This window comes from Apium graveolens, chromosome 8 (genome assembly GCF_009905375.1).
Source record: "Apium graveolens cultivar Ventura chromosome 8, ASM990537v1, whole genome shotgun sequence".
In the NCBI taxonomy this organism is placed as follows: Eukaryota; Viridiplantae; Streptophyta; class Magnoliopsida; order Apiales; family Apiaceae; genus Apium; species Apium graveolens.
In genome coordinates, this window is record NC_133654.1 from 24,701,403 (window position 1) to 24,718,127 (window position 16,725).

General features: G+C 34.8%; 1 pseudogene; it reads right to left on the reverse strand.

Moving 5' to 3' along the window:
• Nucleotides 1-782: 782 nt before the first annotated feature.
• On the reverse strand, nt 783-10,570 carry LOC141679420 (sulfite exporter TauE/SafE family protein 2-like; annotated as a pseudogene).
• Between the last annotated feature and the right edge of the window lie 6,155 nt (nt 10,571-16,725).

The following is a 16,725-nucleotide window of genomic DNA, read 5'->3' on the forward strand; positions in this document are numbered from 1 at the left end:
AAAAATAAATTAAAGACGGCATCTTATTTACCTTGTACAATTAATAAAGTGAGGTGCTTGAGCAATAAGGGGAAGATAAGGATGTCACCCTGCTGATAAGTTGTAGTTTCGTCATGGCACTTGTCATTTTCCATATATTGCTTATTACTTTATTTAAGTGCCTAAAAGTTTTAATAACAAATACAATAAGTTTTAAAAATTCTGTTCAAATAGATAGCGTTTCGTAGGGTATTCAAATAAGAGAGGTAAGATTTTATGTAACGTGTTCAGCACCGTCCTCAATCACGACTAAAGCACCGTCCCACCTACAGCATTGACCTAACCTGCAAATTGCAACTCTAAAACAAAGACTACTTCTTTCGTATTTGTATTGTTTAACTTTTTGTATTCAAATTGAACTCAAAAATCTTATATAACAGATAATCGAAATTAATTATAAAAACTATATTTTATTAAAGAGTATATTTAAACTACTTTAGTTTATATTATTCAGTTTTTCTTCAAAAAATAAAAGAAGGATGGCTGTAACTTAGTCGATTAGTGAAACTTTATTCCTGTACTGCAATTGATTTTACTGATCAAGTATGTTTAAACAAAGAAAAATGCTTAGCTTCTTCTGAGTTCTGATCAGTAGCTAGTCTGAGTTTCTTAAGTGAAATTCGACTTTCTACCTTCATACAAGATAAAAACATTGGTTAACATTATATTGCTTCCTCGTTACTCCTATTATCATGCAAGTTTAAACCCATATATATATATATATATATATATATATCTCCCACTTTTGTAATCCTTTTTATACATTAATAGCTCCAAATCTGGTCATAAGCACTGTGCTTAAAATCATCATCACAATACTCACTAAGAACACAATTAAAGAGCCTCTCCCATGTTTCCTAATTATTTTCTGCACTACCATCAATCCGATAAGTGCAGCAACAAAGCAAATAATGGCGTAAATTAATGAAGGCGCTATCTGTGTGCTCCATGCCTAACATCAAGTATTGAACAGCTGACATGAGTGATGAGAAAAACACCACCTGTACATGAGTGATAAAAAAGAGGTGAAGTTGAGTTAGTACCGAGAAAACAAAAAACAGCTTCCTTGAGGTGATATACCAGTTTAGAGAAGAATTGGGCTAATAAGCATACCACCTCCTATACCGTCTGTCCCCCAGGAACCAATGCTAGCGTCGTTATGACTGGGAATTTAAGCTTGTTTGTAGATTCACATTTAGTTTTAGGATCCATGTCCTTCATCAAACGTTTAAATGTTAACATCTGTTACTTTTTCAACTCATGTAAATTATAAATAGCAAGGTATCTATTGTTGGAAAATTAATCTAAACTTGTTTTATTGTTTTATGTGTTTTACTTTTATTTAAATAAATATTGTTATTAACCTGATTTGTAGCAGTAAAGAAAGAGTCGGTAGTAGTTGAGTTATAATAGGACGTAGTGGTGATAGAGTTGTGTTTGAATGGGTCTAGGAAGTTACCCTTATATTTTCCTATTTTCTGCCTCAAAGATCGGTAGCTCTGATACCATGTTGAAAATCCAAGACTATAATTATAAGTACAGAATAAACAAGATTGAATGAGATATGTAATAAGAGCAATACAATGTAGTCCCATGAGTGTTTGGCTCTTGTACATATCTCATTCAATCTTGTTTATTCTGTACTTATAATTATAGTCTTGGATTCTCAACATCTATGTATGCTGTGTTTAGCAAAATCCAAGTACCTGCTGGTTGGCATTCTGATTTTTGGTTGCAGTCTTCTTTTCTTTGCAGTATCCAAATGATAAAGATGATGGCTATAGGAACTTGAGTTGATGATATATAATCCCTTTATACCTATTACACTCTGTATATATAGTATAGAGAGTTTATAAGAAGCTCAGCCAGCCAAAAATTACAGAATTAGCTGATACTAAGGTTCGGAAAAGAAATTCCGAAAGAAATGATAAACATACCTGTCGACTCCACAAAATAAATTCGCAAAAAAGAAAGAAAAACAGATCATAATCAAGATTCCAATCTTCATCAAAAGAGGCTCCAAAACGCACTCAATATTTCCTTCACTCCTATCACTATTATTACTCTCGCCATCACACACTTTTGATCTTGCATCTTCAGATTTTAAATTCCAAAACATTACCCCTGCAAATACACGTCTTAAAGCTAGACCAAGCAAGAAAAACAACAAACAGAAAAGTAATAAGCCACTCCGGGCCGGGATGACACGGTGCAAAATGACTCCAATACTCGCCCCTAGTAACATGCATGGCTCCGATAATAGAGCTAGATCATAGTCAATCAATCCCTTCTTTCCCTCAGTGTTCGATCTTCTAATTATAGTGTTGTACAAAACATTAGCTATTGAACCTCCTGTGACCATAAAAGCTGATAAACTCGAGTCTGTTTTAAGGTCAAAACCAGCAACTATAGGGTTAAATGCCAAAAAGGCCCCTCAACTCAAAGCTCAACTTACAACTAGGTCATCTAACTCAAAAAACTTGCCATCAAATCACTAAACTATTTAAAACTTTCAATTGAGTTACTTTTGTTAGAAAACAGTAAAAATCAAATGGAAAAATGATGTGTAATGCCGATGTGGCTCTTAAAGAGCTAAAATATTGTTCAACATAGACCTGACTTGCAAATGGTCATCAAACTCAAAAAACTTGCAATCAAGTTATTAAATTATTTATTTATTTTTTTCTCTTCACTTAATTTACTTGTTTCGATAATGAGATAATGTTACTAATTAATATTATAAGAATAATAATATATTTGATATAAATAATTAACATAGAATTTTTTTGATAATAATTTAGGGCGGTGAAATTGTTAATAGAAATAAGATCGGACATGCAAGTTTTTAAATTTTTAGGGACTGGATTACAAGGTTTAATTGGTTGAATTACTCATTTGAAAGTTTTTCGAGTTTCATGATTTACTTGAAGTTGAACGTCAATTGAGTGAAGAAATTGTCATTTAACCCGACAACTATACTTAGTATTGGTATAAATAGTCCCCTACCCCCGCCAATTCCCTTGCGCAGCTACAAAACACAAAACTCCCGAGACATTAGTGAAGAAAATATGTGTTGGATTATTTTGAATAAAATTCAAATTGATCTTTAATTATTTTTTGTTTTGTAACTTATATTTTAATTTGTGTAACTCCTATATTAAAGAGCTAGTTTTAATTTTTGTTCATTAATGTGTAGGTTACAAATTAATGACTTGTAAGTTACAAATCTTTCTTCCCATTATAAATAAAATCTTTTGCTTCATTATTAGAGTGTGGAAAAATAGTTGTTACTGGCTTTCTTTTCTTTCATTATTCTTAGAACTCTAGGTTCTATTTCTGTGAGTTAGTAGCGATGTTTGTTCAGTTCGTAGAAGGTGGGTTTGTTAAGTGCTTGAAAACCACCTTTGTTTGTTGTATCCTGGGAGACAGAAGCCAATCAACCTTCAAGTACCACACGGAAGGGGCTTGTGACGCCCTCCCAATCCGGGATCAAGATTGGGGGGTTACTTCTCACAATTAACAACATTATCACAATATAATTATTCAACCCCTTTAAACCACAATGATCTTAAACAGGTTATGGTATGAAACAAGTTACAACTACTCACGAACAATAAAAAAATTATTACAAACCCTTACTGAATATCATAGTTATACATCCGACTAGAAATTATACAAACCAAACCCAAAGGTACTGATATTAATGATCAAATTCAACACAGCTTATTCCCAACTATTATTCATGCGTGTCCCCTACCTGAGCCGGTATAGCGATTCTTACAGTACGAAGAGGACCACTATAGATATTCTTAGCAGCCGTGCCTAAGTCTGACCATCTTCCTTATGCTTAACTGTCAGGGTTAGATAAATAATAAAGTGAGCTACAAAAGCTCAGCAAATAACTAAGTTAAACAAAAAGGCTAAACTATTTAACAGAATAAGATAAGGGACAAGGTTACAAGAGTCTTAAACGAGGTTTTAAGATCGGGTTATTCCAAGGTAGTCATTCTACAACCATTACTTTATAAAAACATTTCATTTCTCAAAACTTTCATAAAACTTTCCTTTATCAAAGCAATACTTTTCAAAACAGTTCTTTTCATCAACACTTTTTTTCCTTCATGAAATCATTTCATTTTCAAGAAAATGGTTCAATCGTCTGGACACTGCTTTACATAACACATTTTTACTCAATTGGAGTGCATGACGTTCTGGACTACACGGGTGATCAGCCACGTACAATCCCCATACCGGACTTTACAGCCCCTCTGGACATGAATAGAGTACCCATAAGGCTATATATTCATCCTTTCAAATATCAACCCTCACTGGTCTTCATAATGTGCCAGCCCTCACTGGTCTTCATAATGGACCGGCGTCACTCGGCCACTTACACTTCCAATTATTGGAAATCCGAAAAAAGTAAATGGATATAAATCCTTCATGTTCAAAAATGTTTTTCATTTTAAAATCTTTACCATACCTTTGAAATCATTGAGACTCTTTCAAGTCTGAAATCATTCTTAATTTTAATTCAATAAACTTTGTCAGATTGCAAGGGTAGGGTATACCAAAAGAATCATCATTCACAGAATTAAAGGTATTATCAACTTGAAAGCATTTGCATTTGAAATAAGGTATAATATTCAAAAGGAAGGAAAGAAATAGGCTACATCAATATACAAGGCTAATTAAAGCTGACAGTAGGTATTCAATCATAACATAGAATCACAACATAGGAGGCAAGGGTTGCAATGTTACTTTCCTTATTCGTTTCCTTTCTTGTCCACATAACCTACTTTCCTGTCACATAGTGGGGCCTTTCCTTTCCTAAACCGAGCGTTCACACTTCGGGATCTACACGCATAAAGACACTATTTTAGTATCTTTATAGTCAACTGTCGTTCACCTTGAACGTCTAAAACTATTCTACCCATACGATATCAAATCCCGACTCGTATTTATACATACTATCTTAACATACAAACAGATAGGGCTCACGTACTTTGAAATTCGGTTCGGTAATAATTTTCAGAAGTATGTATAACCGTCGTTACAGAAAATAGGGTCATCAGACTCTTTTTACAAAATATTTCATCACGATACGAAAATAGTTTTCGTAAAATATTTATAAATATATTATTATATATTCGATTGGTATTCCCGATAATTACAAGATACGTTCCCGTATTTCCCAAATTCATTTCTCGGAAATCAGAGAGCGTTTTCTCTATTTACTGGACTACCAGTCGATATCATATCTACGCAATCAGTCACCAACAACGCAATTCACAATCCGATAATCACTACCACTTAAATAACCAAAACCAACTAATTTAAATTTTGGAAATAATTTTACGATCTAAATAATATTTTTATAATTATAGGACTCAGCTAATATATCACGGTCCACCGCCGGCTCGCCGAAACTCATTGCCGACATCGGTAAAATTCGGTGGTGCCCGTTTATTACGACTTTCCAACGCGAATTCCACCGATTAAAATAATTTCCTTTGCAAATATCACATAATTTTCATCAAAAATACAGCTGTAAATCAGAAAATTCCAAACCACCACACTCATGGCCGAAAAATATAAGGCATAATCAGAAAACACAAAGCAATACACAACATCAACACTGACACCACCACAACACTCAATTGTACATATACACACGTGTATACACACACGCATACACGCACAATCAACCAGGAACAAGACTGAAACAAACAACCGAAAACCGAACGGCGACCAGACACTCACCTGACAGAGAGATGAACGGGGAGGAGGGAGAAGGAACAGAGATATGAGAGAGGCGTGAAAGAGAGACTGAGGAGAGAGAGAGAGACATGAGCAAGAGAGAATAGAGATTGAAGAGAAAGTAGAGTGAGTTGTGTGCGTGTGTTTGTGTTTATCCCTTTTTTTCTTTTTTTTTTCTTTCCTTTCTTGCTCTTCCATGTAGCACATCCCTTCTGAGAAACAGAAACGTATCAATTGGATTAATATGAACGTTCCTGCAGCTCGGTTTTATCCTTTACTTTGCGACTTATCGAACAAACTTGCGGGTGAAAATAACCTGAAAAATTACCAAAATAGTTTTAAAATTCTTGGAATAATTATAAACTAGTAAAGTAAAAATTTCATAATTTTTAAAATATTTTTGAATTGTGCATCAGACCCGCATTTTGTGATTTAATGAACAAATGTGCGGGTAAATATAACCTGAAAAATTTTCGAAATAATTTTAAAAATTCTCGAAATATTCAAGTACTAATAAAATATAAGTTTCATAATTTTTAAAACATTCTTGAATTTAATTTTAAATTTTCACTTAAATACAATCAAAAAATCATTTAAGATAGATAATTGACGAAATACTACTTTCTAAATTTCATAAATTCCTATAAATAATTATTGAAATTATAAGGCCGTGAAAATAATTTTAAAGATAATTTCAATATTTATGAAAATAAATCTTGAAAAAAATCCCCTTTTAAAGTAGAAACATAAAATAATACGACTCAACAATTAGTAAGATAAATAATTATCTAACACAACTGAGTCAAACCTCACGTAATTACACATTCCTCAATAGAAGCTTCATGCTTCCATTTAATTTCCATATTAAATCGTAAATATTCTCACTTTTCCATTTTCGTTATATATACAAAAATCCGATATCTTGATCGGTCACATCTTTACCTTATTCATTTAATCATATCAACACATACGGGTCACTTAATCATGTACTCACATGATTACCCGTAAAATTTATAAATTACTCATTTCTCTTTTAATTCTTATAAATTATCATTTTTCAATTTCTTGCTCGCTAACTCCAAATCAATAACAATTAGTAGCACACCATACGGAAATATATAAAATAATATATATAGATATATATTTTTAATTTTCTAATTTCATACAAAAGCACATATTCATATATAATATTCGAGTTTACAAGCCGCGAAATCCCTGGATATTACATCCTCCCCCCTTAAAAGGATTATGTCCCCAGAATCACATCTTAGTAAATAAATGAGGATACTTATCAAGTATTTCGCTTTGAAGCTCCCAAGTTGCTTCCTCAATGTTGGAATACCTCCATAAAACTTTTGCCAACGGCACTATTTTATTTCTAAGCGCCCTCTCTTTCTGGTCTAGTATTTCTACCAGTTGTTCTACATAAGACAAATCTGGCTGAATCTCTAAAGGTTCATATTCTATCACATGACTTGAATCAGGGTTGTACTTTTTAAGCATAGATACCTGAAAGACGTTATAAATGTGATGCATCCGTGGCTGTATAGCCAACTCATACGAAACCATTCCAACTCTCTTTAATATCTCAAAAGGTCCGATGTATCCCGGACTCAGCTTTCCTTTCTTTCCGAATCTGGAAAATCCTTTCCATGGCGACACTTTTAGCAATGCCTTCTCTCCAGGCTCGAATTCTATATTTTTTCAGTTTCGATCAACATACTTTCTTTGTCGATCTTGAACGGCGATTAATCTTTTACGACTCAGTTCCACCTTTTATTTGGTTTGTTGAATTAATGCTGGACCCGAAAGTTTACGTTCACCTACTTTGTCCCAATACACAGGAGATATGCACTTTCTCCCATAGAGAGCTTCTTATGGAGGCATGCCAATGCTCGAGTGGTAACTGTTGTTATAAGAGAATTCCACCAGAGGTAAATGTTCGTCCCGATTTCCTTTAAAATATAACGCACAAACTCTTAACATGTCTTTAATTGTCTGGATAGTTCTTTCACTTTGCCCATCTATTTGCAGATGATAAGCAGTACTCATATTCAACTTTGTTCCCAAATGCTCCAGGAATTATCGCCAAAATCTCGAATTAAATCTGGGGTCTCTATCCGACACAATAGAGACTGGTACCCCATATCGCATAACGATTTCATCCAAATATAACTTAATAAGCTTGTCTAGCGAAAATTTTTCGTTGACCGGTAAAAAATGTGCCAATTTGGTCAATCGATCGATAATCATCCAGATAGCATCGTGATTAGATCTAGTTTTAGGTAGTCCCACCACAAAATCCAAAGCGAGATGCTCCCATTTCCACTCAGAAATCTCCAGTGGTTGAAGCAATCCAATTGGTCTTTGATGTTCCGCTTTGACTCTTTGACACGTGTAACATTTGCTTACTGATTCTGCGATTTCTTTCTTCATATTTGGCCACCAGAAGTTTTCCTTTAAATCCCTGTACATTTTGGTACTCCCAAAATGGATGGAATACCTTGAATTGTGAGCTTCGTATAAAATTTTGTGCTTCAATTCTGTGACATTAGGAATCCAAATAAGAGAAAAAAATATCACTATACCTTCAGTATCGTTTTGACTCTTTATCTCTTCGCTGGTCAATTTATCTCTTGCTTGAATCATCATCTGCTCTTAACATCGTCGAATCTTTTCTAACAACTCAGGCTGAAACATCATTGCATACATTACACTATCTATTGACTTAGGGATTCGTACTTCAATTTCCAACTTTTCAAATTCTTTCATTAACTCTTCTGATGATGTTAACATATTCAATCTTTCCTTTCGACTCAAGGCATCTGCCAAGACATTCGCCTTTCTAGGATGATAATTTATCATAAAATCATAGTGTTTGATCAATTCCAGCCATTGTCTTTGTCTCATGTTTAGCTCATTTTGGGTGAAAATGTACTTCAAGCTTTTATGATCCGTATAGATTTCGCACTTTTCTCCATATAAATTATGTCTCCAAATCTTAAGTGCAAATACGATTGCCGCTAACTCTAGGTCATGAGTTGGATATTTATGCTCGTCAGGCTTCAATTGCCGAGAAACATACACAATCACTTTCCCATGATGCATTAACACACATCCTAGTCCTTTATGAGACACATCACTGTAGATCACGAAATCACCACCTTCATCTGGTAGAACTAACACGGGTGCTGAAACTAACCTCTTCTTTAGTTCTTGGAAACTCTCTTCAAAATTGTCCGTCCATACAAATTTCTCGTTCTTTCTGGTCAACTTTGTCAACGGAACCGCTATCTTTGAAAAGTCTTGTACAAATCTTTGATATTATCCAGCTAGTCCCAGAAAACTTCTAACTTCTGTTGGCGTCCTAGGCCTTTGCCAATTCTTACTGCCTCGATCTTTGTGGGGTCCACTTTGATGCCTTCACTGCTTACCACGTGCCCAATAAATTTAACTTCCTTTAGCCAGAACTTGCACTTGGAGAATTTTACATATAAATTTTCTTTCCTTAAAATTTTTAAAGCTATCATCAAATGCTCGGCATGTTCTGCTTCCGTTTTAGAATAAATCAAAATATCATCGATAAACACGATCATGAACTTGTCCAAATATTTTTTGAAAACTCTATTCATTAAATCCATGAATGCGGCAGGTGCATTGGTCAGCCCAAAAGCCATCACTAAGAACTCGTAATGCCCATATCTCGTACGAAATGCCGTTTTAGGTATATCTTCCACTTTAATCTTCAACTGGTCATAACCAGATCTTAAGTCAATCTTAAAGAAACACGTCGCTCCCTTTAATTGGTCGAACAAATCATCGATCCGTGGCAATGGATATTTATTCTTAATGGTCAGCTTATTAAGTTTATGATATTCAATACACAACCTCATGCTTCCATCCTTTTTCTTGACGAATAAAACCGGTGCGCCCCATGGGGATACGCTAGGTCAAATCACTCCTTTGTCCAATAACTCTTGCAATTGCATAACTATCTCTTTCATTGCTAAAGGTGGCATCCAGTAAGGAGCTTTCGATACTGGTTCAGTGACGGGTGCCAAATCAATAACAAATTTTATCTCTCGATCTGGTGGCAATCCTGGTAATTCGTCTGGAAAAATGTCGGGAAACTCATTAACAATCGGAATTCCCTCTAACTTAGGTGGTTCTTTACTAGAATCCACTACATGTGCTAAATAGGATTCACATCCTTGTCTTAATAATCTTTTTACTTGAATCATCATCAGAAACTTATTTTCTTGTTTCCGCCCTCGAAAGATGACTTCATTATCGCCCTTGGACTTCAACCTACTTTCTTGCTTTTGCACTCAATTTGAGCATCTTGATCCACTATCCAATCCATTCCTAGGATAATATCAAATTCACCTAATTTGAAAGGTATCAAGCTCGCGAAAAAATAATGACTTTCTATCTCTATGTCGCAACTAGGATAAATTCTATCGACAAAGACTCCATCCTAATTAGCCCCTTTTATAACCAAGTTAGGTTCTAAAGGTTAAGTAGCACAATTCAATTTATCAACAAAGTTCTTCGATATAAAAGACTTGGTAGCTCCTGAATGCATTAATATTTTTGCATCTAAAGAATTCACAATAAGCGTACCTGCAATCACATTTGAATCCTGAACAACATCTTTCATCGTCATGTTAAAAGTTCGAGCCCTTGGTTGCAATTGAGGTGCTAGTGGTGGTGGTCCAGTTATCCTGAGAACATTTACTTGTTGAACAGGTTCCTTGCGATCTCTAGCCATATGTCCCAACTTACCACACTTAAAACACGTCACACCTTTCTTGTCCGAAGAACTGGTGCATTATGAAGAATAATGGCCCTTCTTGTTACACTTGAAGCATGTGATGTTAGTCTTGTTACAGATTCCAGAATGCTTCTTTCTACACATCTTACATTTTGGGGCCGGAAGTCTATTGCCTTTCTATTGCTGATTCTGAGTGAAGAAATGGTTAGCCTATCCAACATTTTCGGGTTTGAAGCCTTGGAATTTCTTATTTGTCGGGTTGTAAGAACCCTTCTTGAACTTTCCCTTCGACTTTCCACTTCCTTGCCCTTGACTTTCTTCAGAACCCTGAAATTTTCTTTTCTTATTATCATTCTCCCTCTTTGACATTTCACTTTCACCTTCTATAATCATAGCCTTCTGAACCACTGCAACATATGTCCGGAGTTCGAAAACTTCCACATGCCTACGTATCCATGCTTTAAGTCCTTTTTGAAACCATTTTGCCTTCTTACGCTCCGTATCCACATATCATACCTTCTTGCTTCAATTCTAAGAACGTGACTTCCAAATGATCTTGTAAATATTAAAGTAGATACTTTTCCAGAAACAGTTCAGTAAACCTTTGCCACGTGATTACAACATCTTCTTCTAAAGTCTTGGTGGATTCCCACCAGAAATTTGCCTCATCTTTCAGATAAAAACTTGCATATTCAATCTTTTTATTTTCACCAACCTCTGCCAAAGCAAAGTCTTTTTCTATCTCCTTTATCCACGACTTCGCTTTAATTGGATATGTTGTTCCCGTAAATTCTGGTGGGTGAAGGAACCGGAAAACTTTAAAGCTTCCGACTCGAAGAGCTTGGGGCTGCTGGTGTAAAGTAGCGGTTTGCGGCTGAAGAAGGTGGAGAATTTGAGTCATGGTAGGATTCTCTTGATCCTGACCTTGAGTCTGATTACCCTCATTTGGGTTGGTTGGTGTAGTTGACATCTTTTTCTAATGAGTAGACAAGCAACTTATTTAGCAGTATGCTATCATGACAATACATCATAAAATAATATCTTATAAACTTTCTTCTTCCTCATTAGTAACTGTTAAGCATAGCTTCTTCCATTTTTCATTTTTTTTAGAATTCAATATTTAAAATGTTTAGCACATGCAGCCCTATTGCTACATAAGTTGCTCATCATATCATTGGGATCGTAGGGTAAGAGTTCAGGGGATTATTGTGAAGCATAGGTATTAAGCATAATTATTATTTGAAACGATATGTAAACATGTATGAAGTGAACAGTAAAGTGCAATAATGTTATGAGAAGGAAATACGTTGATGAATAAAATGATGGTCAAGGTTTTAAAACCAAGTTCGAAATGAAAGATAAAGAAAAATAATAACATATCTACATGATCAAAAAAGGAAAAGAATTTTGGAAAAATATCCCCTTAAGTACCACCAGCTGCAACCCATCTACTAACATAACTATAATAAATCTAAAACAACTAAGGTCATCATGATGACTTGGCATCCATCCAAGTCTTTCCCATCTTACTAGTACCAAGATAAAATAACTACATGTCACAAATTTTACCAACTCTCTTAGCCCCAATAAAAACTTCATCAGATCATCGGAGGTCCAAAATTTTTTATCGATACAATCGACATTCATCTTTTCAGCTTAAAGACTTTATAAGTCTCGGCCATCGCATAACTAGTCGACGAATCCTCATCCAGACATTTTCGAGGTTACTCAATCACACCACACTAAACTTGTAACCTTACCTAGTCAAGACTATATCCTATAATCTCAACTAAACTCTATATGAGTTGAAAATATGCACTTAACTTAGGGGACTCCCTAAAATAATCTTATCCTAACTTATTTCAGGGAACAAAAAATGTAGCTCTGATACCAACCTGTGACGCCCTCCCAGTCCGGGGTCTAGATTGGGGAGTCACTTCTTACAAGTAACAACATTATCACAATATAATTATTCAACCCCTTTGTAATAACCCCCAAAATTTTGAACTTTTTGTAACCCTTATGAATAGTGTTTTACCTGAATGAGAAAACTTTTCATGCCACACTATGTAGGGATTCTGTTATGGATATTCTGAGATTTTATTAGTACTCTATATGGTATATAAGTGTATGTAAAGATCGTCATAATCCAATTCCGAACACTTTGATTTTTCCCGGAAATCCACTCGAACACTTTGATTTTTCCCGGAAATCCACTAGATACGGAAAGAATTGAGTATAAGGTAACAAGAAAAAGGATTTAAATTAAAGGATTATAAGAGAGGATCATAAAAGGAATATAATATATTGAGAAAGGTTAAGGGAACCTAAGTAATAAGATCCCGGGTATGATCCCTCAAACGATAAATGAAAACGAAAGTTAAGCGAACCGTATAACAGATCAGCGGTCATTAGGCAAACAATTAGGGAATTAATCAAAGGGATTAGAGAGGATGATGTCACCCAACCAATGAGAAGAGGACAAGGAGGGAAAGATGACATCATAGCATGACACAAGCATGACATAAGGAGGAAGGAAATGTGGATGGTTATTAACCACACAAAGTCCAAGGTTAAATAGGTAATTAACTAAAACAAAAACAAAACCAAATCAACCAAGCCAAAACAAATCATTTTTCACCAAAACAAAAATCTATTTCTCTTCACCAAGAACTTGCTCTCGGCTTTTTGGCATTTCAAAGGGAAAATTTTTCAAAATCCAAGATCCAAGCTTCCTAAATTGGTAAGATAATTCCCTAGTCATCCTTATGCATAGATATGGCTATATTATGAGTTTAAGCACCCCATTCATTCTCAATCTTCTTCAATAAATCAATGAAGAAGACAATGAATAGTGATTTCAAAGTTTTTAACTTGAATTTTTCTTGTTTTCCTTTAAGATCCAAGCTTCCCTAAGACTTCTCAAGGCTTCTTAAGGCTTCCTAGCTACTCCCACCATTTCAAGGAAGGTATATCATCTCCAAACCCTAGATTCCTTTGTATAATAAGATGATTTTGATTGTTATGGTGATATAGTAGCTTAATGCTTGTGGTTTAGAGTTTGGGTTGGAGTGGTAGTGAAATGGAATGGTGAATCTTGTTGTTTTGGTTAAAAGAACTTAAGTATAGTTAAATTCAAGCTTAAGCATAAGTATAAATGTTAATATTGAATTGAATGGGGCTGTTATGATGTGATAAGGATGGACTTTGGTTGTATGAATGGATTGAGGTTGAATTGTGATGGTTTTTGAATGGTTTAAAATTGGGAAATCGCGTAAACATAGCCGTCATAATGTCCGATTTACTTTAGACTGCTTTTGTTCATAACATTTGGACCCGAGAACTCCCTGCTAGATTATGACCATTGCCATGTTTAGATAAGTTCATGTTACGAGCTTCGTTTTGATATGCAGTTCGTTTGATTCCGATGTAAGGTTTAGGAGAAACGACCGTTTCAAATAACGGCGTTTCGCGAACGAAACTTTTCCCCTCGCCTTACTTTGAAACATAAGTTAAAGACCAAAAAGGGTTAATTAGTGTATGAAACAATTATGGTAAGAGTGTTAGGCAGTTGGTAAGACACTCGTGAAGGAATTGCCTTAAAACTCGTAATGGTTAATTTATTAAAAATGGTGGAGCCGAGGGTACTCGAGTGACTTAAGAGAATCAGTAAGCGCAAAACAAGCGTTAGAGTCTAAGTTAGTTAAAGTATAGATTTACAAGTGACTTTGGTTTAATTCCAACTTACTTGTTGTTTATAGGTTACCAGACTCGTCCCAAGCCTTTTATCACCCCCAGTCGCTCATGCAAGTTTTCTACCCGCTATACTGTTGTTGTGATGTATATATGTATATGCATCGTCTTGTGATAAATGCATGTTGGTTAATTAGCAAATTCTTGCAATATATTGGAGCATGTGATATGGTATATATGCATGCCTATTTCGTATTCTTGCCATATATATCTGTTGGTTCAGTTGATAATACCTATGCTAGAGAATAGCGGTAATTTGCATATACCCTTAGTATAGGGACCCAAAGGTGAAAACATTTTCTAAAACCGGGAGTCGAGGATCCCGAGTAGATTTTATATATATATGTGGTTATAGTTTTCCAAACTATTAATCGAATAAGGTTTATTCGATAACTTTATTTTATTAATGAATATTATCTTGAATATTCATTCGAGGACGTATGACTCCTTTATATTATTTATTGAATATTACTTGAATATTCATTTGAGGATGTATGACTCCGTTATTTTATTTAATGAATATTAATTATAATATTCATTCGAGGTATTATGACTCCGCTTATTATTTAATAATATTCTTTAATTTATTAAAGAATAATGTTTCGATAATCAAACTTATTTTCGATTATTCAAATAAAGATAGTATTTTTGTATAAGTATATCCTTGATTATTTAATTTTCATTCAAGTAAGAGTTTTAAAACTTCTACTACAATTATTTTTATAAAGATTATTCTTTATGGAAATATTATTTAAATAATAATATCCAGATATTTCTTTTTATTGAGACTGATTTACTTTATTAAATCAGCATTATTCCAAACACTCTTTAAAGTATTTTCGAGTCTTTAAAATGATTTTTAAAAGTTAGAGCGGATCCCAAAACTCATTTTTATATTTAAGATCCTCCTTTCGAAGGGGATTTAAATACTCGCTCAAAACCTGAGGGATCCGGCTCTGTGGTGTGTTTTATATTCGCAACAAGGTTTCTGTCTTGATAAAAGAGTTTTTGATTACTTACCCAATATTCGGGAAGTAAAATTCTTGGAACAAGTTAATCCATTAACAGGCATCGCCTGGGAAATATCGGTGAGTTTTCCTTTCCAACTAGATACGACTTCTTGGTGGAGCCGTATCAACAAGTTTCTACTTGGGGAAAGGGGGAACGAGCTTTACGTTTCAGAGTCATGGATTTCATCTGAACTAGGAGTGGCGTAAGTGGTCGAGTGGCGCCGGCCCAGCCTTATTATATTGGCCCAAATGGCCTGGAAGTTCCGCTACGGCGGTCCATTCCTTAGGAGTTCAGTGTTCGGTTGACAAGTAAATCCGACAGGTTCTCCTCTACATGTAGAAAATGGTGGGGTTGTACTACTATGACTGATCATCGTAAGTGGTCTTCCTGGCGCGGCAAACTCCCGTAATGAGTTCATCATCCATTTGGATAATTCTGCAACACTACCCGTAGCATTTCGATCGAAAGGCTACTAATGGGTGGTTGTCGAAGCATTGACAGGGTCAAATAGTTTTATTGGTGTATCCATTGAATGAAGTATCTCGTAACTTCATTTCTTTTCAAAATATTTCAAAGATCAAATATTTTCAAGTTTTATTTGTGGTCTCATCTATGGGATGACCTCGTGAATCTTATTATACTTTGAACAGTAGTAGTTCAAGTAGATTTCTAAAAATGGTATAAGTATAGTGAAGTAATTGGTAACTTCATCTTCTTTTAAAACTTATACCCAGTAAGTAATTACCTTACTCATGATAAAGAATTCTAGTAAGTATCCATTTAGATACTTGTATTATTGTTATCACTATATATTATCTTGCGAGCTGTAAGGCTCACTCTTGCTTTATTTCTTCATCACACAACAAAAGTTAGGAAAGATGGCCAGACTCCAGCAGACCCAGCGCAAGCGCGTGGGAAGCGTCCCGCGTCTTCCCGTTGATGTTGTAGCTGTTATAGCTACAGAAGTAGATCTATTGGTAGATCAGGCATTCTACTTTTGAGAATCAAATTATGTATAATTATAACTTGTGGCAGATAATGGCAATTAACTGTAAATTTATCAAGTAATAATTTTGGGTTGTAATAACTTTTAATTATGGATTCAAGGACTTGTACTTACTTCAATTTCATCTCTGAGACTATAACGGGTTGTGGTGTGTGTTAGTATGGGGTCACATCATAGGGTTATTTATTATTAATTAAGTGAAGTGATATTGTGGAAAGAAAGACCGTGACGATCCGGATCCCTGACCCCGGATCTGGGGGTGTTACACCCTTTACACCACAAGGATCTTAAACAGGTGATGATATGAAACAAGTTACAACTACTCACGAACAATAAAAAAATTATTACAAACCCTTACTGAATATCATAGTTATAACTATGA